The 16,886-nt window shown below is 41.6% G+C and overlaps 1 long non-coding RNA gene and 1 pseudogene across 2 annotated transcripts; one reads left to right on the top strand and one right to left on the bottom strand.

Moving 5' to 3' along the window:
- The first annotated feature begins 276 nt into the window (after positions 1-276).
- LOC117190217 lies at positions 277-3,934 on the top strand (annotated as a pseudogene).
- Positions 3,935-13,190: 9,256 nt separating this feature from the next.
- LOC117190219 lies at positions 13,191-14,721 on the bottom strand. 2 transcript variants are annotated; one of them, XR_004473659.1, is made up of 5 exons: positions 14,637-14,721; positions 14,521-14,568; positions 14,212-14,462; positions 13,641-14,131; positions 13,191-13,563 (listed from the first exon to the last, which is right to left on the bottom strand). It is a non-coding gene; the product is annotated as an uncharacterized LOC117190219 (long non-coding RNA). The 2 variants fall into 2 exon arrangements; XR_004473658.1 differs by lacking the exon at positions 14,637-14,721 and having other exon boundaries at positions 14,212-14,327; positions 14,380-14,462; positions 14,521-14,611.
- Between the last annotated feature and the right edge of the window lie 2,165 nt (positions 14,722-16,886).

The raw sequence follows: 16,886 nt of genomic DNA, 5'->3' as shown, positions 1-16,886 counted from the left end.
TTCTAATTCGGACAATATAATGTGCCTTACAAAAATGTGTTTGACATTGTACTATGTTGCGACTTCTGAAATACATTTACTTAACAACTACAGTAACTTTACTTAAAAAATCATGGTAGAAATATAATTTTTTATCTTTGAACTAGCTATGATTTTTCTCTGTGTATTGCATACTGCGTTCGTATTAATATAAATATGTGGGTACATTCTTGAATCACTTTTTGGCAAATTCCAAACGGTGTAAAGATTGAAACTGAAAGGAATTCCTTTTTATATTTTAATTAAACTGTGCACCGAGGTAAGAGGAGGAGTGTGAAACTTAGGATTGCTTGACTGCCGCGGCGTGATTTTGATTGGATATTTTTAGACCTAGATTATTCATGAGGTCTATCACAGTGGTCGATTGGCTTTCTAGATCAAAATCTAAATTTTATTACTTTTAAATATTTTACAGATATTAAAATGTCCCACAAATCTTGTGTAGAATTAAGCGAAATCCGAAAATTGGATAAGATAGTGCAACAGTGTGAGATGTACATGTCCAATAACAATATCAACGATGCCGCAAAAAAGCCGCCATTGAAAGAGTTTAAAAGAAATTGTGTAACAAAGTCTAATAATTTTGTTGAAAGAGAACTATTTTCCCTCATGTGCAACCTCAACAAAACTGAAAAGAAACAAGTTTTTGTTTCAGATATATTGATAAACGCCAGTATGTTCGATGACAAAAAGGAGAGTTTATCAAGATTCCCGAAAAATGTGGCGGAGCACGGCACACTCGTCTATCATAAATTCCTACGGGCCAGTGACAGCAGCGTTTCCATTGATCTCAAAATCAAATCAAAAGCTGAAGGGAAATCCGAGCACAGTGTAAGGAATATAGCCGACTGCTACTTTTCGCCTCTGATATTACAAATTAATAATAAAAAAGAATGTTTGAAGAGAGTCAAAACTATTAGAAGTGAACATCAACTTGAACCATCTAATATTACTGCGAGAGGTTATATTAAGTCGTGCCAATCAAAAAGCTACATCAATAAAAAAACGGCCAGAAAATGTGGGAAATGCGATAAAAAGAAACTATATTTTCGGTATCAGAGTTCAGAGAGAGAGTGCGAATCGTTTTGTTCGTATAAAAACAATAATGATGTTTATCGAAGTCATAAGGGTAGTAGCAGCTCTTATGAATGCATGCTTAATAATATCAAGTACAACCGCCCGATTGAGAAATCGGCTGAGAACGGATTGGGAGAGCATTTCGACGATGTTTTGGACAAAGAAGCTCTGCTTGGATCAAAGAGTGAACCCAAGATGCAAGAACCCATTGAGACGGTATGTATATTTTAATCACATGAATCGTACTCTTGAACCGTTCAGTAACTTTATTTACTTTTCAGATTATTTCTTTACGAGGGAACATATTACATGATCAGAAGCTGCAAAACAACAAGTACCATAAATGGACTCTTTTGCACTACTCGCCATTCAAAGCTGTATGGGATTGGATTATATTAATACTTGTTATGTATACTGCAATATTTACGCCCTATGTTGCTGCATTTCTGCTGGGTGAAAAAGATTACCAAAGAAGAAATAACAAATATATAAACTCAGATCCCATTGTCATAATAGATTTAATCGGTACGTATTTGTACTTCAAGGTCCTCGAATGTTATGAATTTTGTAATTAAATGAATAGTCTATGACCGTTCTTGTAGCTCTTACTAATCTTCATGAATTATTTCAGTCGACGTTACATTTATCGTCGACATTCTTATTAACTTTCGAACTACTTTTGTGAACGGTCAGGATGAAGTGGACGTATAGCCGTTCATTATTTGAGCGGATGGTTCCTTATTGATTTGGTGGCAGCGGTTCCCTTCGACTTGCTTCTGGTTGGCGATGATGAGACCGATGAGGTAAGCGATGAGGTATATTTGACCCACCCATGGGTCCAAACTAAGATTAACCTGCGATCAGCCACTAATAAAAGTAAAATTCTTACAAAATTTCTCAGACTACTACCCTAATCGGACTACTAAAAACTGCCCGACTCTTAAGGTTGGTTCGTGTTGCACGTAAAATTGACCGGTATTCGGAATATGGTGCCGCTGTACTTATATTACTAATGGCCACGTTTATTTTGATTGCCCATTGGTTGGCCTGCATGGTACGTTCTTAATGTTAAAATTACTGTTACTGTGAGAATTTTTCTAATTTTGTATATCTATTTCCTTCAGGTACGCAATTGGAAACGCTGAAAAATCAATGGCTACGAAAAACATAGGCTGGTTGCATTCCCTATCTTTTGATATTCAAGAGCCTTATTTTGAAAACAAAACTGGTGGACCTTCAATAAAGGTACTCAAATATTTATTTTGAAACATTAATTCTGATTCGGTTTTGTGCATAGTCACGCTATATTACAGCTTTGTACTTCACATTTACGTCACTCACCTCTGTTGGATTTGGAAATGTTGCGCCTAACACGGATGCCGAGAAAGCGTTCACAATATGTGTTATGCTAGTTGGATGTACGTTAACGAGTTTCTTTTTATGTAAAATGATCATTTGTAATGCGATTAATTTGTGCACGTTCTTTTTTATCTGTAAAGCTCTCATGTATGCCAGTATTTTTGGAAACGTGTCAGCTATAATACAAAGACTTTACTCGGGAACTGCAAGGTACCATACTCAAATGTTGCGCGTTCGGGAATTCGTGCGATTTCACCATGTAATTTGTCAAGATTAAAACCGATTACAACCATTTATTTTTTTATTTATTTTATTTTTATGATTTCCTAGATTCCAAATCCTCTGAGACAGAGACTGGAAGAATATTTTCAACATGCGTGGACATACACCAATGGAATTGACATGAACTCGCTCTTGAAAGGCTTTCCAGAGTGTCTCCAAGCAGATATATGTTTGCATTTAAATAGAAAGCTATTGACAACGTGCCCAGCCTTTTCAAACGCTAGCCAAGGGTGCTTGAGGTGTGTATATGGCAGAACTGAAGTGATTCCCCAATTTATAAATTTGTTGCAGAGCTTTCTCTCTTAAATTTAAAACCACTCATGCGCCACCAGGGGACATATTAGTACACAGGGGAGATGTACTTACCTCTTTGTTTTTTATTGCACGAGGATCGATTGAAATTCAAAGAAACAGTAACGCGATAGTCGTCTTAGGTAAAACATAAAATTTTAATTATTTAAGGCAATCCTTGTTACCGTTGTATAATTTGTTTCAGGAAAAAATGACATATTTGGCGAGAACCCATGCATGTACCCAACGCTTGGTAAATCTAATGGTGTCGTTAGGGCGCTGACCTATTGCGACATTCATAAGATACACAGAGATGATTTGCTGGACGTTCTTGATCTGTATCCTGAATTTCTTGAAAGTTTCGTTAACAACCTGGTCCTTACATACAATATGAGAGATGTAAGCAAGCAAATTTGCATTGGAAACGAAATTTCCTCACTTTATGTTCAGAAACGTGTAATACTTTTAATCATGCATCTTACAGGACGATAATTGCGGTGTCGACGTTAAACATCGCTACTTGAGGGCAAGGAATTCTGATAATATGAGGAGCTCAAGTGATATACCTTCTATAAGAATGTAAGCTCTACACAATATAATTACACTTTAAGGTATAATTCATATCTTTATTTCAGAGTTGGATTACGTTATAAAAATCATAAATTAAATACTTCTGTCCATAAAGTGAAAACGGAGAATTCCCGAGATCTTAATATATTCATTGAAAATGAAATCGCAAACTATCATTTAGATCTATTTGAAAATAATAATTAAGCAAAGATAGAATTAGATTGCAGATGTACATATATGGCCATTTAAAAGGCACAAAAACACCTTGCACCTAAGTCTGTACAACCAGCAAATTAAAATGTATTTATATCCGGTATGTATAAAATTATGGTATATTAAATGGTATTTTAGATGCGTTTGGATCTCTCTCTTACAATCTTCCCCGACCAGTGTGCACTCTGGTGGAGTGGGAGAGATATAACCGCCGGATGTAAATTCGTTGGTGGAACGAGGGAGAGAGAGATTCGACGGAATGTGCTATGTGGAAACTGAGTACCGGGTATGCGACTAGTTTAATTTTTAAACATAAGCCTAATCTTAGAAAAAATCATTGAAATAATTTCCAAGATGTTGTAATGGGTAACGAGTACTTGGGCGAGATGGTATTACTCGGCTATGACTGGCACGTATTGTTTCCGGCTGCTGGCTCGTCAGCAAGGGGGTGGAGTTGTTTTATTGTCATAGTCCGAGGCCCTTTACTTTCTTTATTTTAAATTTAACGTGCAAGAAAAAAACAAGCCATACACCTCACCGGACAGAGTTCACTACAAATGACCACATAACACGGACGATTACCTAAAAGACAGACGGACGATCCTCAGCTGTTTCGAGGACTCCTTGCCCACCCTACCTTGGTCATGCCATTCCATACATCTATGTGTCGGCCATGACCCCTTGGTGTGCCGACACGCGCTACAGGGGCTTGGAAGGGGAGATCATAAGAATTGTTTAGCTAAACATTATAATGATATTTATTGGAACTAAATTATACATAAAAATACGGGGTATATGTTCCCTCCCATAGGCTACCTGGGCCTGGTTCCTTGAACTAGGATCAGGTAAACTTATAAACTAGTATTTGAATAAATGTGCAATGGTAAAGATTAAAATTTAACGATAGAATATAAATGTTGATTCTTACGGGCTACGAAACGGTGAGGCAATTTGGTCGGAACACCCATAGACAATTTCTTCCATGCCCAAATGATTGTAATCAAATACCTAGTAAATAAACTCACTTTTACTGCGGATCCACCGTCGAAAGCGCTTTCTGATGGGTTCGGGTGTATTATTATTGCATTTCGGTTATAAACATATTGGTTCTTGTTATTTTTTTTTGTTTTGATCTGTGCATGGAAGGTTATCTATTTATGGATTTGTTTTAGTTTCATATTCACTCTTCCTCTTGCCCTTCTTGCCCCTACTCTATGCTCCCTCACTGCTGTTCTTCATTTCTGCATTTCTTTTTTATGTATATGTATGTAAACTTAAATAGCTGTTCTGCTGCTCGATACTATTCTGCTTACTCTTATGTTAACTTATGTTACTTCTCTCGGCTTATCGCCAGCCCCCTTCGGCTCCGTTGCTGGCGAGCGTTTTTATAGCTCGCTCGCTCTCCTATTGGGCTCTGCCTTTGCTGCTTGCGTGTTCTCTCTCTCCACCGCTTTCACTCTCTGCCTATGCGCGCATCACCTTTGGCTCCGCTCGCCCTCTTTATTTTTTTGGGGCATTACCCTTGCAGCTCTGAGTATTGAACTCCAACAACACACTAACTCTTTCCTTCCCTATGTGCTGCAGATCTTAATTGGGCCTTGTTAACTGTATTTGCCATACGGCACGTTTAGGTAGGATTTGCGCTATTTTCCTCCTTTTTCTCCGTTCGTATTTCGCCGGTGCTGAACTTTCCGATATCGCGGATTATCGACCGTCCCGCTTTGTGGCCGCCGCCTCACCGACGTCGATCCGGCTGCCCGCAAAGGTCGAGCCTCTCTGAATTTTTTCTGCGTCTCTGCTCCCTCGCTCTGTGCTGCGACGGATCAGCTGCTTGGAGCGCCGCTGCTTCGCCAGCCCAAATTGCTAGGCGCCAAATCTAGTGCAGGGAGAAACAACCGTCTAACGTATTCGGCCCCGAAAGATCTGTGGTAACCCACTTTTTGTTCCTCTTACCCGTCAATTTTGGCCCCAGTGGCCGACCTAGCTTCAGTTATCGTAGTCCCGCGACTTTTGCTTTGCTGCTGCTTGATACCACTCGCGCTTTGACAATATTCTTTTCTTGACTTTGGAACTTTTTCATTAATGATTTTTGCTGAGCCTGTTCGTCGCTCGACATCCAAATTCCAAAAGGAAGATGGACACGCTCCCATCCACTATGAGACCGGTCGGATCCGCTGGATGACGTTCGAATGTCATCGCTTTCTCCTCTTTCTCTTCACCTGCCATCAGCGTTAACTCACCCCCAGAGGGAGCCAACCTTTCAGAGCACCGTTTAAGAGCCCCTGACTCCAAAACCCCCTGTAGCAGCGAGACTTTGGCTGCCCATACAACGCCGTTGGCGGTCAATTTAGTTTACGCCCTCAGCTACAAGCCTCTTACAAAATCCCCCTGCCAAAGTCAGACTTGGGGATATTGCCTGCCTTGAGAAATCCACAAGGCTGACTGGCTTGTAGCTACACTTGCCGGATATCCTTCCCGTGGTACCTTCCGATGAGCTTTCCTTGCAGATCTTCCAGCTCATAAATCGAGTTCCCCACTTTCCGTCTAACTCGCGCCTTAAGAAACATTGGCCCTAGCTTAGCGTTGTAGCCGGCTTGAAAATTGCTTTGTTTAAAATTTCGCCGTAGCACTTCCTGCCCCACCTGGTACGATACTTCCTGTGCCCTCAGGTCATAATGCCGTCGATTTCGCTCCCATTGCTTCCGCATCACTTCACACGCTCTCTTTCTGACGATATCCAATGAATCCTCACGTGTGAAGGTCGCTGCCTTGTCCTCTAACATCCCCAATTTCCTCAGCAAAGAATACGTTGCGCCTGAAGACACCATCTGCTGGCCGAAAACCATATAGTAGGGCGTGGATCCTAACCCTGAGTGAACCGCCGACCTCAACGCACAGCATATTTTGCTAAGACTCTCATCCCAGTCTTTCTGGTCACTGCGAATATACGACCGAATGGCAGCGATGACCGAACGGTTGACTCGCTCCGAAGCATTGGCTTGGGGAGCGTGGACAGCTGTTAGCGTGTGCGTTATTCGATGCCTTCTGAGCAGGCCTTGAAACTTCTCGGATCGAAATTGCGATCCGTTGTCAGATACAATTCCCTCTGGAACTCCGAAAGTATGGAATAACTCCTCCTCTAAATACCTCAGCACAACATCCGCATTTAATTTTTTTACAGCCTTGAGGAAAACAAATTTCGAATAATGGTCCAGGACAATAAAAATTCCTATATTTCCACTGCGAGACCTAGGATACGGACCTAAGAAATCAATATAGAGACGCTGGAAGAACCTTTGCGACTCGGCCGCTTTTCCCATCGGTGGACGTAACGGAGCGTTTGGAGCTTTTGACATTTTACATTGCTCGCAGGCTGCCACGTAGTCTTTTACGTCATTGACGAGTCCGGGCCAGAAATAATAACGCCGAATCCGCTCGAGTGTCTTGTGGACTCCACCATGGGAAGCCAGCGGATCATCGTGTGCTCTCTTAAGCACTTCTTTGACCATCCCCCTGGGTACCCACAACTTCCAAGCAAACGCGTCGTTAAGGATGTCTCCTTTTACATGCTCGGATCGCCGATAGATCAGAGAATCAACTATTTTAAGGTCGGGGAGTTGAGCCATATTGCTCTTAATTCCCTCCATCAGTTCCAAATATTCTCCCGATTTGAAATGAGCTGACTCAATGTCCACCAGCAAGCCATTGCTGAAATCCACTGCAGCCACTTGGTCATATGGGACCCTGGACAAGGCATCCGGAACAACATTCAGCTTCCCTCTTCTGTGTTGGATACTGAACCGGAAACCTTGCAGTTTTAAAGCCCATCTCGCTAACCTCGAATTCAAATCACTTTGAGACATGAGCCATTTCAGCGAGGCGTGATCCGTAATTACAGTGAACTCCTGACCCTCTACATAGGCTCTGAATCTTTTTATGCTCACCAGAGCAGCGAGACATTCCTGCTCTGTAACCGTATAGTTTCTTTGGGCTTTGTTAAGCTTCTTCGAAACGAAGGCTATCGGCAGTTCTTCCCCTTCGACCGACTTCTGTACCAGTACTCCGCCTACCCCGCTTTTACTGGCGTCGCAATGTATAAAAAATGGTTTGCTGAAGTCCGGACTTTGCAAGACCGGAGCACTGCAAAGCATGCCCTTTAACCGCTCAAAAGCTTCCTTGCCTTCTGTTGTCATCACGAACTTTTGCTTCGGCTTTAATAGGTCGGTCAACGGGGCGGATACAGACGCAAAGTTGTTTATGAATTTTCGATACCACCCTGCCAATCCCAGAAAGCTTCTCAACGCTTTCAACGACGTCGGCAATGGAAAATCCGAAATAGCCGAGACTTTTTCGGGGTCAGTGCGAATACCACCCTCTCCTATTATATGCCCTAGGTATCTCACAGAGCGCACACAGAATTTACTTTTCTCGATATTTAAGGTCAAGCCAGCTTCCCGAATCCGCGAGGCCACGGTGTCCAAAACGAGTAAATGTCTTTCAAACGTATCTGACACCAGCAATAAGTCGTCCAAATAAACGAAGACTTCGTTTCTAAGCGACGCAGGAATGACTTTATCCATTAAGCGTGTCATGGTTTGAGAGGCATTACAGAGACCAAACGGCATGACTTTATAATGATACAAGGGACTCCCTGGAACCGTGAATGCAGTTTTACACCTAGATGCCGGATCCAAGGGGATCTGCCAATATGCATCCTTCAGGTCGAGACTACTTATGAACACTGCCTTCGGTAAACGGCTGAGAATGCCATCTATTTGGGGAAGGGGGTACGCATCTTTTTCCGTAACCTCATTCACTTTTCTGCTGTCCAAACAAACTCTGACTTTTACCGGTTTCCGGACAAGTACTACTGGCGAGGACCAAGGACTCTCAGATTCTTCAATCACTCCTAGTTGAAGCATCCTGTCAATCTCAGTGTACAATAACTTCTCAATTGCCGGGGAAACTGGAAAATGACGCTGCTTAACGGGCTTCGCGTTTCCAGTGTCTATTGAGTGTGACAACACCGAAGTTTTCCCGAGACCCGATGTCGCAAATGATGGAAAACGTTGGACCATTCCCTGCAATTTCAATTCCTGAATGTCTGTCAGAACGTGCTGCTCTGTGGCGGCTGATATTTCCGCCACCTCTAAGGGTGGGGGCAAAAGATCAAACGACATCCAAAAATCAATTCCTAAATAAACATCCTGACTTAACGAAGGGATTATGTATATATCTAATTCTTTACTTATACCTTTATACTCTATACTAGTCCTAAATTTACCAACTATTTTCTGATGACTTCCATCAGCGGTGCATGCCTTGGACAGCACCTTTTTAAACGGCTTCCTGCTGATAATATATTCTTTGGCCAGTTTCCCTCCGATGCAAGTCAGAGCAGCTCCTGTATCGAGCAAACCCACTCGCTTATTATCCAGAAGACCAACTTCAGCATAAGGGCGTTTGTCCCCTTTGTTTCTTCTAATGCTATTTATGTACTTTACTGACTCCCAGAATTTTTTTAACCGCCGACTGCTGCGAGAACTTGTCTTTGCTTTGTCGCCAAAGCTCGGAAACCCAATCTTCCTAATATTTTCCAGCTTAGTATGCCAAAAATACTCTGGCTGACCAGCCGAAAGGTAGTGTGTCATTTCCCGCTCCCCACCACTGCTATATATCCTCACTCCTTTGTCGCCGCTTGCCGGTTGGGAACACTGGTCAGTGGACGAGATGCTGCAGTGCTCCTTTGCGCGTTTTTTTGGCATCGCGCACATGAAGGTTTATAGGCATTAGGAATCCCGCATCCATAGCAAAAAATTTTCCTTTTTTCCGCGCAGTCTTGATACCTATGCCCCTCCTTCCTGCAATTCCAGCATACGAGAGCAAAAGCGCCTATCTCATCCTCTACCTCTCCTTCAGAAAATTCTACGGCATCATCGATGTTCGCTTCCTCCCAGAGCTCTGATATCTGCTTCTTAAAGACCGATGGTTTCTGATAACCATGATTCTTACGGACTTCTTCTAAAAAGCATTCCCTTTTCCTGCATATATCCCTCAAGGTTTCCATCGAATCTACCCGTATGTTAAGAATTTCATGCTGAATTTCCGGACGTAAATTACGCCTCACAATTTCAATCAGCGTCTTCTCACTAAGAGGCTGGTCGAGTCTATCAGTTAGCTTTAGGATGGCATCGTAGAAACTTTCGAACGTTTCTTTTTCCATCTGTTTTCTATCCCTTATCATTTGGCGGATATCCACATCCGTTCTGGAGTCTCGGAATTGCTTCCTCAACGCAGCACAAAGCTCCTGCCAACGAACTACTCCTACCGACTTGTGATATCGCCAAAAGAAATCAGATGCCTTGCCATCAAATTGCGAATTCGCATTACCACACAGAAGTGAGAAATTTCCCTCTAACGTCTGATGAGTAAGGGCCTCAACTCTATAGATAAAGCTATCGATTCCTATTGTATCGGTGGTTCCTGAAAATCTTAATTTCCAGTTCGACATTATGTGGCCTACTTTGTCTGGTCTTTGGGCCAATTCTGAACCTACCGATCGGGCGCTGGTAGCACGCGGAGGTAACCCCGGATCTGGTTGCTGCCCATTGATTCCTAGTAGCTGCTCCAAAGAAGTATTCCTGCTAGTATTTGGATTTGGCGTTTGTCTTTGCTGCTCCATATGATTTATGTGAGCTTCTACATTGGTTTGAATGAGATTCGCCATTTGTTCTGTCAACTGAGTTAACAGCTCGTTCTGCATAGCCTTGACAGCGGCTGCAATTTCGGCAGACGTCTGGCTCATCTCGACGATGGACGGGTTCTCGCTTGCACTTAGCTCTTCACTTATCGTTTCGGCCAAATCTGATAAGCTATCTGCTCTTGGGATTGGTACGAGTCTAGATTGCTGCCTCGTTAACACAGATGTGCTAGCTGGATTTGTAATGGTTTGAGCTATGCAAACCGAATCACAAGTTGGGCAAGTTGTTTTAACAGTGAAATGCGTTTTTATACATGCCTTATGAAACGGATGCCCGCACTTCGTTTTATAATTTTCCCCAGTTCCCAACTCGGACTTGCATAAGCTGCATTCTATGCTTCGAGGAGGCACCCCTTTTCGTGGCGATCTATCCAGACCCATAGAACTATTTAATTTCTTCCCAGAATTAATTACATCATATTGCGGAATAACCCCCCAATAAATGTATCAAATCTATTTATGTAGCCTGTATAATGAATGTACATATGTATGTGAGTATATATAAAAAATATATAACAAAAATAAGATATAAATAAAATTATAAAAAAAAATATAGAAGAAAATATAAAAATGTTTCTATAAAAGAAATATATAAAGAAATTTAATTCTTTGAAATTATACCATCAAAAGAAAAGAATGATCTCCCGACTCCCAATAGCTCCCTGCAGAAGCTGCACACCAATTGTCCGCTTTTTTTGGTAACGTCTAATAGCAAATTTATGAAACTGACCAACACAAATGAATCGTGGACAGGAGGCATTTCATGACAAAAAAACTCTCCTTGTTTCCTACTCGACTCAATTTCTCGATCACAAACAAATAGAAGAACTGCCATGTTTCCGTTCCAGTCCATCTGCCGTGGTCAGAGATTCATCCCTAAGGTTGAATCAACTTGATTTCCAATCGTCAGAATGGCTTTTCAACAAAAACATCAAAACAAATAAAAGATAAAGTTAAGTGAAAACTATCGCTAGGTAAATGTGGTCAGAAGGCAACTGCTCGCAGCCGACCCATTCTGAATTCCTATGCATTCTATCCCAGTCGTCCCTTCACTTGTTGAAAATATAGAAATCCCGCTCGAACCCACATCTCACTGGACAGGTTATCGCCTCTGAGGCTAATTTGCCTGCATTCCAAGTTTTTGTCATGGTTCCATGCTCGCAGAAAACTTTGTAGTGAAACAGATATTTGCCATCAAAGCTATACGCTAACCAGCGTAAACTTTACGGACAGCTACCCTATTCACTATTCACTCAGACAATACAAGGTTGTAAATAAGACAGATGGGAAAGAAGACAATTGTGGTCAATGGAATGTGTGAGTCCTCCTGGTATTAATTAATCGGAGTCAATCCGATGTACAACACAAGGTGGCCCCACGTTGGGCGCCAAAAATAATGATCTTCTTAATTATTACTGTAATGGGTAACGAGTACTTGGGCGAGATGGTATTACTCGGCTATGACCGGCACGTATTGTTTCCGGCTGCTGGCTCGTCAGCAAGGGGGTGGAGTTGTTTTATTGTCATAGTCCGAGGCCCTTTACTTTCTTTATTTTAAATTTAACGTGCAAGAAAAAAACAAGCCATACACCTCACCGGACAGAGTTCACTACAAATGACCACATAACACGGACGATTACCTAAAAGACAGACGGACGATCCTCAGCTGTTTCGAGGACTCCTTGCCCACCCTACCTTGGTCATGCCATTCCATACATCTATCTGTCGGCCATGACCCCTTGGTGTGCCGACACGCGCTACAGGGGCTTGGAAGGGGAGATCATAAGAATTGTTTAGTTAAACATTATAATGATATTTATTGGAACTAAATTATACATAAAAATACGGGGTATATGTTCCCTCCCATAGGCTACCTGGGCCTGGTTCCTTGAACTAGGATCAGGTAAACTTATAAACTAGTATTTGAATAAATGTGCAATGGTAAAGATTAAAATTTAACGATAGAATATAAATGTTGATTCTTACGGGCTACGAAACGGTGAGGCAATTTGGTCGGAACACCCATAGACAATTTCTTCCATGCCCAAATGATTGTAATCAAATACCTAGTAAATAAACTCACTTTTACTGCGGATCCACCGTCGAAAGCGCTTTCTGATGGTTGCTGCAAAACTGTGGTTAATATGATATTTTGGGTTCGGGTGTATTATTATTGCATTTCGGTTATAAACATATTGGTTCTTGTTATTTTTTTTTGTTTTGATCTGTGCATGGAAGGTTATCTATTTATGGATTTGTTTTAGTTTCATATTCACTCTTCCTCTTGCCCTTCTTGCCCCTACTCTATGCTCCCTCACTGCTGTTCTTCATTTCTGCATTTCTTTTTTATGTATATGTATGTATGTAAACTTAAATAGCTGTTCTGCTGCTCGGTACTATTCTGCTTACTCTTATGTTAACTTATGTTACTTCTCTCGGCTTATCGCCAGCCCTCTTCGGCTCCGTTGCTGGCGAGCGTTTTTATAGCTCGCTCGCTCTCCTATTGGGCTCTGCCTTTGCTGCTTGCGTGTTCTCTCTCTCCACCGCTTTCACTCTCTGCCTATGCGCGCATCACCTTTGGCTCCGCTCGCCCTCTTTATTTTTTTGGGGCATTACCCTTGCAGCTCTGAGTATTGAACTCCAACAACACACTAACTCTTTCCTTCCCTATGTGCTGCGGATCTTAATTGGGCCTTGTTAACTGTATTTGCCATACGGCACGTTTAGGTAGGATTTGCGCTATTTTCCTCCTTTTTCTCCGTTCGTATTTCGCCGGTGCTGAACTTTCCGCTATCGCGGATTATCGACCGTCCCGCTTTGTGGCCGCCGCCTCACCGACGTCGATCCGGCTGCCCGCGAAGGTCGAGCCTCTCTGAATTTTTTCTGCGTCTCTGCTCCCTCGCTCCGTGCTGCGACGGATCAGCTGCTTGGAGCGCCGCTGCTTCGCCAGCCCAAATTGCTAGGCGCCAAATCTAGTGCAGGGAAAAAGAACCGTCTAACGTATTCGGCCCCGAAAGATCTGTGGTAACCCACTTTTTGTTCCTCTTACCCGTCAATCTTGGCCCCAGTGGCCGACCTAGCTTCAGTTATCGTAGTCCCGCGACTTTTGCTTTGCTGCTGCTGGATACCACTCGCGCTTTGACAATATTCTTTTCTTGACCTTGGAACTTTTTCATTAATGATTTTTGCTGAGCCTGTTCGGGGCGATGTTGGTCGCTCGACATCCAAATTCCAAAAGGAAGATGGACACGCTCCCATCCACTATGAGACCGGTCGGATCCGCTGGATGACGTTCGAATGTCATCGCTTTCTCCTCTTTCTCTTCACCTGCCATCAGCGTTAACTCACCCCCAGAGGGAGCCAACCTTTCAGAGCACCGTTTAAGAGCCCCTGACTCCAAAACCCCCTGTAGCAGCGAGACTTTGGCTGCCCATACAACGCCGTTGGCGGTCAATTTAGTTTACGCCCTCAGCTACAAGCCTCTTACAATGTTCAACAAGGATGCTCCAGTGTAAAGGCCAATTACACCTCCAATGGCAACTGGAAATCAAAAATGTATTTTTAAATAAACAATCTACAAAAATGATAATTCCAAGAACTTTTGGAAAATAACATCTTACCTACTAAATCCAATTTTGTTTGAGTGACTGCTCTGAAATATCTGGCTGTTGGTGGTGATGTTATTTCGATTTCGACCATGATTGGTCCGTATTCGTTGAAATTTTTTTCTCGAGATCTTGGATGTTTTAGTTGGCGTAATCCGTTTCAAAATAAACTTTTTCACTTACCCAACGTAGCTTATCTGTTGTTCCATGCAGGATGGTGAGCATACCATATTAGAACCAACATAGCTCTTTAGTTGCTAGATTTTCTGGAAGAATTTTATATCCAAAATTTAGAATGCATTTACTTTGGAATAACTAGAATACCTTTGTCCAAGCACACGATCCCTTCAACTCCGCAATATTTTAGAGGATCTAAATTAAGTTAGAAATAAGATAGATTGGAAACAGATTTTATGATCATTTTATGAGAGTGCAAATACTTTGTTCACTCTGGTTAAATAAAGTACAGTTGCAGAGTTTCATTTCAATTTCACTTCGAATTTCGGACATGCTTGAGGAAAAACTGGAAAAATGTTAGATTAATATCTCGTATAGGTATGTGTATGCAGTATTACAACAAAGTACTGATGACTTGCCTGTACAGAACTTTATTGTCATTGGTCTCCGTGTCGAATTTGCACATTCGTTGAGAGACTGGTTCTTCAATAACATCGTGGTGGTTGTCTATTCCTTCCACATTGAAACTGTGCACTGATGGATCCGATGTAATCGTATAGGATAAAGCATTAAAATAAGGCTGGTTTTCAGGGCTGTGAATGTATAGCTACAATCATTATTATAAATACATGTTTCTATTTTTGAGTTTTATTATTTGAGAGTAACATACATACATCATGTCGATATATTAGGCCTGTTCAAAGTGACCGCCACGATAATTAGATATTGATCTCTAACAACACTGCGCATGTGCCCTGCTGCATATCGATATTCTCATATCGATATTCTTCTTTCGGCGTTTGTCTCTTGCGTATGTTACTCGGAAGCACATATAATTCTGTATACTGATCTTCTGCTGTCTTACAAATAAAATAACTTTAACAGGTTATGGGCCCAGACACCAATTCACCCAGAAACAGTATAAAACAGAAACAGTGAGAAACAATAAACATTGTTTGGTGCTTAGTGAAAAGCAGTGCTAAAAAAATGGCATAGACTCATTAGTGTATGTGTGTACATAGAAAGGCAAAAGAACAAGTTGAACAAATTCAACCGAGATTCGCATTGTGTTTTTTTGATTAGAATTTTGCAGCGAATCGGACCGTTGCCGTGGTTTAAAGTCCAAAATAAAGCAGTCCCAACGGATCAAGAAACACAAAAGCCAACGGAGACTCAAGTGTGTATACCAAAAAGTGCGTATGCCAAGCCGCACAAAACCGCGAGTGTGTATACCCAAAAGTGTGTATACCAAGGCATAGAAAATCCCGAGTGTGTGTGTGTAAATAGAAACTCGGAGGGATACTTAAAAGAAAACGAAAAAACAAAAGAAAGACACGGACAACAGTATTGTCGTCGTAGTTGCTTTGTGCATGAGACGATCGACAGTTACAAATTTTGCACTGTGGGACAATAAGTATAAAAAATGAGTGGAAATATGAATATCAATATTGAGAAACTGGACGAAAACAATTATAGCACATGGGAAGTTTTGATGAGAAGTGTTCTCATACAAAATGATTTGTGGCCAATCGTCAGTGGTAAAATTGAGCTTAGTGAAAGTGCAACAAATGAGCAACGTGCAGCTTTTGAACTGATCAAAAGGCGTTGGCGTCAATTTTACTTTGTGTTAAATCGACTCAACTAAACAATATTAAAAATTGTGTATCGTCGTCACAGGCATGGCAAAAGCTAAATAAAATTCACAGGCCAAGCGGACCAGCAAGGGTAGTGCTTTTAATTAAACAATTGTTGACGTTAAAAATGTCGGATGGTATAAGTGCACAGGAATATTTGCGGAAATTCCAGGTGGTACACGAGGCTTTAGCAGAGGTCAACATAAAGGTTGATGAAAAGATCTTATCAGTTGTGTTGCTAAATGGTTTACCTAAATCGTATGAAAGTTTTGTTGTTGCGATTGAGACGCGAGATGATTTGCCGAGCTTGAGCATGCTAAAAATAAAAATTTCTGAAGAAGCGAATAGGCAGGAAGATAGCATTAGCAAGGAAATTACAAGTAGCGCGGAACTACACGTCAGTTATGACAACAAAAATTTTAAGAAAAACTTTAAGAAGGGCAAAAAGGGTTTTAAGTGCGGAAAGGAAGGGCATTTTAAATCGGAATGCCGTGCTAAAAGCAAGCAGGAAGGAGCAAACAACAAGGGCGCAAACAGTAAAAGCGGGGAAAGATTGGGTACAATGCTTTGCGTAACCGAATATGCCAAAGTGGAACCAGAAAAATATGTACCAATCCTAAATTTAGCTAAGCCAAATGACCAGATGTTAAATGCATGGTGCATAGACAGTGGCGCAACGGCGCATCTATGTTGTGACAAGGAACGCTTTGTGTCGTTCACGGAAGATAATCAAAAAGTATTTTTAGCCGGCGGTAAATCACTTATTGCTGAAGGGCATGGAACTGTTCAAGTAAAGTTCGGTGATAGATCCGTTACGCTGGAAAATGTTATCTTGGTACCAGATTTGCAGTAAAATTTTATATCGGTCACAAAACTATT

The sequence above is a fragment of the Drosophila miranda genome (genome assembly GCF_003369915.1).
Source record: "Drosophila miranda strain MSH22 chromosome Y unlocalized genomic scaffold, D.miranda_PacBio2.1 Contig_Y1_pilon, whole genome shotgun sequence".
Taxonomy (NCBI): Eukaryota; Metazoa; Arthropoda; class Insecta; order Diptera; family Drosophilidae; genus Drosophila; species Drosophila miranda.
Note: the sequence above shows the minus strand (reverse complement) of the source record. Positions and strands in the feature narration are given on the sequence as shown.